An 8671-nucleotide genomic window follows, 5' to 3' on the forward strand; every position below is an offset into this window, starting at 1 on the left:
TTTGCCATTCTTTTTCATGACAGGAACCACATTTGATAGCCACTCGACATACCTGCTAGTCCTTATGAATCTGGCCCTAAGCAGTCTTTCAATCTCTTCTTTAACCAATAGCACTACCTCATTAGTCATTCTTCTTGGGGGTTGTTTGTGAGGAACATAGTTACTTCGTATTGAGAGCTTATGCTCAACTAGCGATCTATCTAAACCATCATAATTTCATGCAAAACAATCCATATAATCATAAAAAAAAAAAAAAAGGCCAACTAGTCTTTCCTTGCATTTATTAGACAATTTTGCATTAACAAAGGTGGGCCTCTTACATGCTTCATCCCCTAAGTTAAATTCCTCTAAAAGATCCTATATATTAGCTTTGAGAGCATATAACTTAGCAGCTGTTGCCTGCAAATGTTCTAACTGGACCTCTCTATAACTAAGAGGGCTATTGTTAATTACACATTCAACCCATGAGCATGAAGTTAAAACTCTAGGGTTGACTTTATTGCTAAAAAGAAACAAAACAATCTAAATAAAGTACACCTAACTACACTTACGTCCTCTTCATCATCAATCACCATACTCATCATTTAACAATCTTATTCAGTCATCAGCTCGATAATTGGCTTATCCTGCCTCCTTTGCATCAGGCTAGGCTTGGCCAAGTCCTAGCCAATTTGTTAGAAACCCTCATCTATGTAGGCTTGAAATTCCTCAAGAGTCATACCCCTTCTTTGTGACTTCAACTCTTCAACAACCATCTCTATTGGTCCTAAGCTTTATTCATACAATGCTGCTTCAATGTTATGTACATATACTATGAAAGGGTTAGCATCAGCCCAGCAAACTTCCATGCCATCCTCTCCATGAGACTTACTTTCCTCTTGGCTGGTCAGGAAGATGAGAGCCTGATGTAATGAAGATGGCACACATCCATTCAAATGGATCCAATCTCTTTCTCGCAACAGATTGTAATTAAAGGTAGAGTCGACCACAAAGAAAGTTGTACTCATGGACTTTGCTCAAATCTGTAACTTTAGAACTATTACTCCCTTAGCATCAGAAGAGCCTCCTACAAAATTACTAATAGAAATGTCAGTAGGCATCAAGTCATCCACTGTCTTTTCTAACATCCTCAGTGTCTTGGAAAGAATGATTTTAACGATAACCCTATTGTCAACCAAGACTCTGTCGATAGGCTATGAGACTTCTAACTTTAGTAAACCCTATTAGGTCCCTAAATTTTGAGTTATTATAATAAAGTCCTTAGTTCGTCGATTATTCGCAAATTAAACCCTAGAACCGAAAACACATCACGGGCTAACCCATACAAACCCTAATCGACCCTAGAAGCTTAGAAATCATTTCTAACACTCTAATATTAATTATTTAACTCTCAAATTTTAGATTAATCACTCTAAACCTTAACTTTCGATTTTCACAGTTTTCGTTCGGTTATTTACCTTTAAATTCAAAGCAAGATAATACAAACCGAATTATTTTTCCCAACACTAATTTATTAACTCTACACTTGAAATAGATACTTTAATTGAACCCAAGCCCTCACATTTTAATTAAATCACAAATTCACCCCAAACAAGTACCATTATATATTTATATATACACTTGTACCATAAAATCTTTTTTTAACATTATATTTTACAATTTCCAAGATTTGTATACAAATATATGTATATATATACATATTTATACAAAATAAGTCCCTTAAATCACCATTTATGGCCAGCCATACCTACATAGATATGATGAATGTACTTTTTGAGACAATTTTGCATGATTTAAGAAAAAAATCTTTGACTTAGTACAAACTTTTATATATATGTATATATGCAACTAGGTTAGTTTGATTAGGAGAAAAACCCTAACTAGATCATATTTAGGAACCTAATTAAGACCTTTGATCCTCCACTATTCCATTGAATTCAAACTAAATCCAAACTATTCAATCCAATTCCAACCAAGGGGCATTTAGGACCTTTTGCACCAAATTCATTATATAAACAACCCCTTCCTTAGCATTTTACATACAAGAACAACACTTATACATACTATATTCAGCTGAGAGATAAGAGAGGAAGGAGGGTGAGCTTGGTAGAAGAGAGGAGAGAAATAAAAAGTTTGCTAGCAGTTCCAACAACCCTCAAATAAGCCACCACATAACTCTCTCTTTTATTTTCCTTTTTCGAATACATGTTATTAGGAGTTTAAAAAAATATTTTCAAATGTGTTGTAATGGTGTTCATGTGTTCAAAATTAATGAATTGGGCTTTGATCTTTCTTCTACTCATGTTTTCTCTTAATAGATGCAAAACTACCTTTTTCTTCCCGTATCTTACATTATTTCCAGAGGCATACCATCTCTCTAAAAATGTGAGTTATTGATACATTATTTAGCATGTTTTTATCACAAAATAAGTGGAAAATTTCCCCTAGTTGACCTATTTTCTCACCAAATTTCTATTTTCAAAAACTGTGCCAGAAAAATCTATTTTACAGCCAACTTGAAAAAATTCTATAAAAATGTATAAAAATCTTCTGGACCTCCATTTCATGTCAAAATCTTCCTTAAGGAGTTATCTTTCAAGGAAAATTAGTTTCATTGAAAAAGAGTGAGCGGTTGGAAAGAACATTTGATTTTCGTAACGGTCGACGAATCTGGACAGCGCTGGAGCGTTTCTTAAATAACTAAAGATCTAGAAAAGCTATTCCATTTCCGAAAAATGTTCTGAAAAAAAGATAAAATTCTCTACGAACCCTAGGAAGGCCAGATTTGGGAAAAATTTGAAATAGTTCTTTTAATCTTGATCTATCTTGATCTGAAATAGGTAGTCCACCCCAGGCTTTTGCAATACCACTTAGTCCCCATCGACAGACTTGACTACCTCTATTGACCTTGTTGGTTTGACCTTAGGTTCTACTATCTGGGCCACTGCTTTTGTTAAGTCTTCCACATCACCCACCAGATGTGTTGGCTGGTCTGGTTTGGCCTAAAAACTCATAGGGATGGCCATGACTACATTGCAATTAGTGAGGGGAAAACTGTCAAACTGAATGGTCATTTTTCTTTCAAAGTCTCCAGAACTTTTTGAATTAACCTCATCCTTTTCCATGTCGACAGGTTTTGTCATCTTGACTTCTGGAGCCATTTCTTGGCTACCTTTCATAGGCCCGGTTTGGTAGAGCTGTGGAAAAGTGATTATAGCCCTATTTGGTAGGGCTTATTTACAGTTTATTTCAACTTTTAGCTTAATTTAAGCTATTTTGATGTGTTTGGTTCAGCTTAACAATAGAGCTTAGAGCTTTTTGTAAGTCAAAAATCAACTTATTCTTTGAGTGGTGGAGGAGAAGCTTAATTTATAAGTCAAAAATCAGCTTATGTTCGCAGTTATAACTTATAAGCTGTTAAGCTATAATCTATAATAACTTTCCCACAGCTCTACCAAACGGGGCCTATAACTTATAGCCTAACAGCTTATAGCTTATAGCTGTGAACATAAGCTAATTTTTGACTTATAAATTAAGCTTCTTCTCCCCCACTCAAAGAATAAGTTGATTTTTGACTTATAAAAAGCTATAAGCTGTATTGTTAAGCTAAACCAAACACATCAAAATAGCTTAAATTAAGCTAAAAGCTGAAATAAGCTGGAAATAAGCCCTACCAAACAGGGCCATAGCCTCTTCATCAACTTGTAGTTCTTTTTCTAGCTCTCTAATTCTTTGCCTCAACAAAGCTTCCTCTGTGACGGGTATAGGTTCCTCATATGCCATTGATGGCTTAGGAGTCTCTTCAATGCTGCTCTCTGGGGTTAGTATTACTGCATCATTCAATGTATATGTTTCATTACCTCTCTTTTCCTTGGACAAGTCAGGTTTTAGGCCCTTGGGGTTTCATGCCTTGATTTTCAAGTCTGGACATCATTGCATAAAACTTTCTCTGCTCTCTTCTCTTTTGTCTTCTTGTTTCACCCATAGGTCTCCAACCGCCCCTAGGGAACTTTGGATGCACCACTCCCTACCAACCATAGTATGGTGGCACTAGGGGTTTGATCTAGGGCTGAGCAAGGAATCCGTATAATCCGTAATCCGATCCGGTCCAGTCCAATCCAGTAGGATTGGATTGGTTTTTTGAATCCGTGGTTCGGTTCCGGATTGGGAATTTGAAAATCCGTAGGTCACGGATCGGTTCCGGATTAAACCTCACAGTTCCAGATTAGAATCGATCCGGACCGTATACATTTAAGTCTATTTATACCATGTACCCTCACACATAATATAATTTCTTGTTTCATATAAAGTTCAGGACTAGCCCTAATTCAATTTACACGCCGCTCAACAACTTACTCATTGCCTTAGTGCCTCCCACACTCTCATCTCTCTCTCTTCTCTTTCTCATCCATCTCTGATCATGCATCTCAGACGCCGTTCACTCAGTCACTGCCTCTCACACTCTCATCTCTCTCTCTTGGTACTTTTTCTCTCTTTAGGCACTCTCAAATCCTTCATCTCCGATCATCCATCTCAGATCTTCAACTTCACAAGCCACTCACTCATTGCCTCTCACACTCTCATCTCTCTCTCTCTCTCTCTCTCAGATCCTCCATCTCAGATTGGTAGCTATAGCTCTCTCACTCTCTCTCGGTGAGCTCCCCTCCCTCTCTCTTTCTATATATATATATATATATTATATTTTCTTTTTGTGGGTTTTTTCTGTAACCCGTTTGCTGATTTTTTCAATCCTTGATTTGTTACATTTGATAACTCATATATATATTTTTTGGTGGGTTTCATTTGTGTTCTGTTTCTTTTTGCATTGTAATCTTAGATTTATGTTTGTTTTCTTTATAACTCTGCTTTTTGCATTGTACTCTCAGATTAATATTATATTTGTGTATGATCTGTTGGATTGCTCTATTTTTTAAGCCATAATTGATAACTCTGCTCATATATGATCTGTTTGATTTCATCTCAGATCACCACTTTTTCCCCTTATTTATGGAGTTTGTTAATGTGTATCCAGAATATCAGTAATGTGTATCCATGATGTGTTGCATTCATGCTTTTTTTTTCCCCTCCTTTATGTAATGTATATCTAGTTTTAGGATAACTCTGCTATGGTGGTTATGTTTTTTAAAAATTAAAATGTTCTATATTTTTATTGTTATTTAATTATGTGAATCCGTGGTCCTAAACCGATCCAATCCATGTTTATACGATTGGTTCCTCGATTTAAACGGATTGGATTGGTTCCAAATTTTCAGGAACCGTAGATAACAGATTGGTCCTGGTTTTACCCCAATCCGAACCAATTCGGACCATGCTCACCCCTAGTTTGATCATTCTGGGCTACTTCAGTCCTACCTCCCTAACTAATCTTGGTTTTGCTAGGCCACTATATGGCCTGGCAACCTGTTTTCTTTTGACCTCTTCTCCAGGCCATGTGAGTATGTCCTATCCTCTTGATTGCTTTTTGGCTCATTATAGGTCCTCTGAACCTTAAAATTCCTTAGTTGGCCACTCTGCTTTTGTTGTTTGTGTTATCTCAAATATAGCCTGATAGCTAAGAGTGTGCACGAAGCCGTTCAGGCTGTTTAAGAGTAAAATTACAAACCGAATAATGGATTGGCGGATTAGCGGATTGACAAATTGCGATTTGGGCGATTTTTAGCAGATTGGCAAATTAAAGAATATTCTAACTAATTATCATACATTTGCATAATATATAACACTAATTTGTATAATATTTTTTTATATATATAACACAAAGTAATATGTTTCACATATATAATTACTAATTTGTAATAAATTTCATATCTTAAATCTCTCTCACATTCACTTTCTCACATTCATTTTTACTTTGATATTTTATTGAAGGTTAAAAAATATATATGTATTAACTATAGTGGAGCGGTTTGGAAGACGGATTATAAATTTTGAAGTTTAAACTGTGGTTAGCTATTTGAGCGGTGTGGATTGATGCGGATCGGTGCGGTTTTAGCGGATTTGGTGGTATTTTGCACAACCCTACTGATAGTACTAGCTCTTTCCAAGCAAGGATTCATTGATAACCCTTGGTAAAGAAAGGGCCCATCCTACTCCCCATAATCTACTACTTCTATGGTATAAACACTTGGGTCCACCCCATCATATAGTAGTTTTGCACCATTGAATATTTGTAAATCATTCTGGCCCATGGTGTTAAACCTTAGGCCACAATCCTTCACTTGCTTCTGCACCTTATCGACCACAATAGCCTGTGCTTTCTCTCTTTTAGTCCCACACCCAAAACATACAAACCGGTCCTGATAACCAATTAGCCTCTTTCCTTCAACAAGAAGTTCTTTTCTCAGATTGTGAACCCTTTCCAGTTTACTCGATAACACTCTTGGATTTTTAATTTGATCATTCAACCTAGTAGACACCATATTTATGTCCATCATCTCTGGAAAAGGATTTCCATCGACAACCATAACTCATTTGTCTTTCTTAGCATATTTCAGCATTCCTTTCTAAATCAAATCTTGCACACAATTGCGAAAAGTTACACAATTATTAGTTGAATATCTAAACGAATTATGTCATTTATAGTATTCTTTGCAAATCTATTTTTTGTCCTTTGGGATACTATGGCCTGTAGATAATGTCAGAAACTTCCCAACCAATAACTCATCAAAGTATCTGCCTTTGATAAATCAAAGGAGTATTGTCAATGTGTTATTGGCACATTTTTTCTAGCTAGCTAAATAGAAGGCATGTTTATTGGTTTCTTTGCCTTTTTTTAGGGCTTCACAAGTCATTGGTGTTTTGCCTATTACTTGAGCGATATCTATGTCCATTTCTGTTTCCAATTCTATATCCTGGTAATATGCTCCTAGGGAAGCAGCCCTCCTTTGCTGCTCTTCCTTAAGGATAGACTCATAACTGGTTGTGCTAGATAAAAATTCAAATAAATCCCTAAATTTCATCCCTTCAAACTTTTTCCTTAATTCAAAATCGAGGCCATTCTGGGCCAACCTTATTAACACTATCTCAAGCGTGTAAACATGGCATCTATTTCTAGCCTTTTTAACCTGTCGATGTACTATTCTACATATTTCCCAAGTTTTTGTCTAAACTTGGCTAGATCCACTATGCTTATGTCTGGCTTAGTCCCATAAAATTGTGCATAGAACTTGCTTTCTATGTCCTGCCATGTGGGTATTATGTTTTCTGGCAAGTTAATGAACTATGTGAAAGCTACTTTTGATAATGAATGTGGAAAAGCCTAAGTTTTAGGTTATCTGAGTTAGCCTCTCCGCATTGCATGGTAAACCTTCCTATATGTTCTATAATCGACTGCCTCTTTCCATAGTGACTAAGGAGAATTCATGCATTTTAAAGTTTCTAGGAAGGGGAGTCTCATCCACCCAATAAGGATATGACTTTCTACACATTGGTCTATTAGGCCTTCTTAGGCCTGGGCCATACATTTCTTGAATTATTTCCATGATCTGGTGTTTGTTGATTTGGGTGGGCTAAAGTTTGGCTCCTCATGATAGGCGTCATACCCTATCCCTTCATTTATTTGTGGCTAAAGGTTTAGTTCAGTAAACCCCACATACAGCTAGAAGTGTTCCTATTGAAGTAGGTGAAAACCAAAACCTCATTCCTCAAAATGCTAAAGGGGTGGTCCAAGCCCTCTTTGTGGCTCATGATTTCTAAAGCCCTTCTCCCGATAAGTTTGTTGCCTAGGTCTTTGGTTACCTCTTGGCCTTGGGTTATTGTAATTTGGTTTTCTAAACCTCTGGTCAGCAAAGTTGTAATGCCCTAACATTGGTCTGTCGATGGCAGGTTCCTTATACCCTGGGCTCCAAATTGGCCCCTGGTGTAGGCCTGGTTATGTCATTTATCGGTTCTTCCTGTTTTGGAGCCAATTTTGCCCCCATTGCATTGGTCTGTTGTTCATTTCAAAAGTCGAGTTATAATGTGAATTTCCTTCCAAGGTCTGTCTTTAAGCAGAAGACCTAGAAGGGCCATATTGCTCTCCATAATTGATATTAATTTTAGCTTCTTTATATATATCTTTAGGGTTCATTTGAAACCTTTCTTGCTCCTCCTCTTGGAGAGTTGGAGGTTTATAAAAAGAGGCACTACCCTAATGAATTTTACTTGCCTTAGGAGTTTGGAATTGTACTTTAGCCACCTGTGCTTCCACTTCGGTTTGTGGTAGAGGACTAAGAATAAGGTTGAATCCCCCAAGCATTCTGAGCTTGGCCTCATTTCAAAGGTATAACCAAGCTGGGCAATCATTTCTTCTCCTTGTTCAACTGTCAGGCCATGGTCCTAGCCTCCATTGGTCGTTTCCTAACCATCTTTCAGTCATTCTTCGTACCTGGCTACTAGTGATTGGCTGTCCGCAATGACTTCCATGTCCTCTCCAAACTCAGAAAATCACAAAGAAACCTACATCTTCAACAGTCCTTTTACTTGAATCCCTGAGAAGGTCTGATCATTAGCAACCTTCTTACTGGTATCAGTAGTAATAGTTTTCTTGGTTTTTTTTTTCACCATTACTCCGAGTTAGAAAGGTCCCATTGGGCACGCTAATTTATGTTAGCAAAAAATTCAACTTGAGCCAAATCGACTATTGTATTATAAACAAATTAAGGACTTCCTTGGA

This window comes from Camellia sinensis, chromosome 2, assembly GCF_055761805.1.
Source record: "Camellia sinensis isolate YWXY chromosome 2, ASM5576180v1, whole genome shotgun sequence".
Taxonomy (NCBI): domain Eukaryota; kingdom Viridiplantae; phylum Streptophyta; class Magnoliopsida; order Ericales; family Theaceae; genus Camellia; species Camellia sinensis.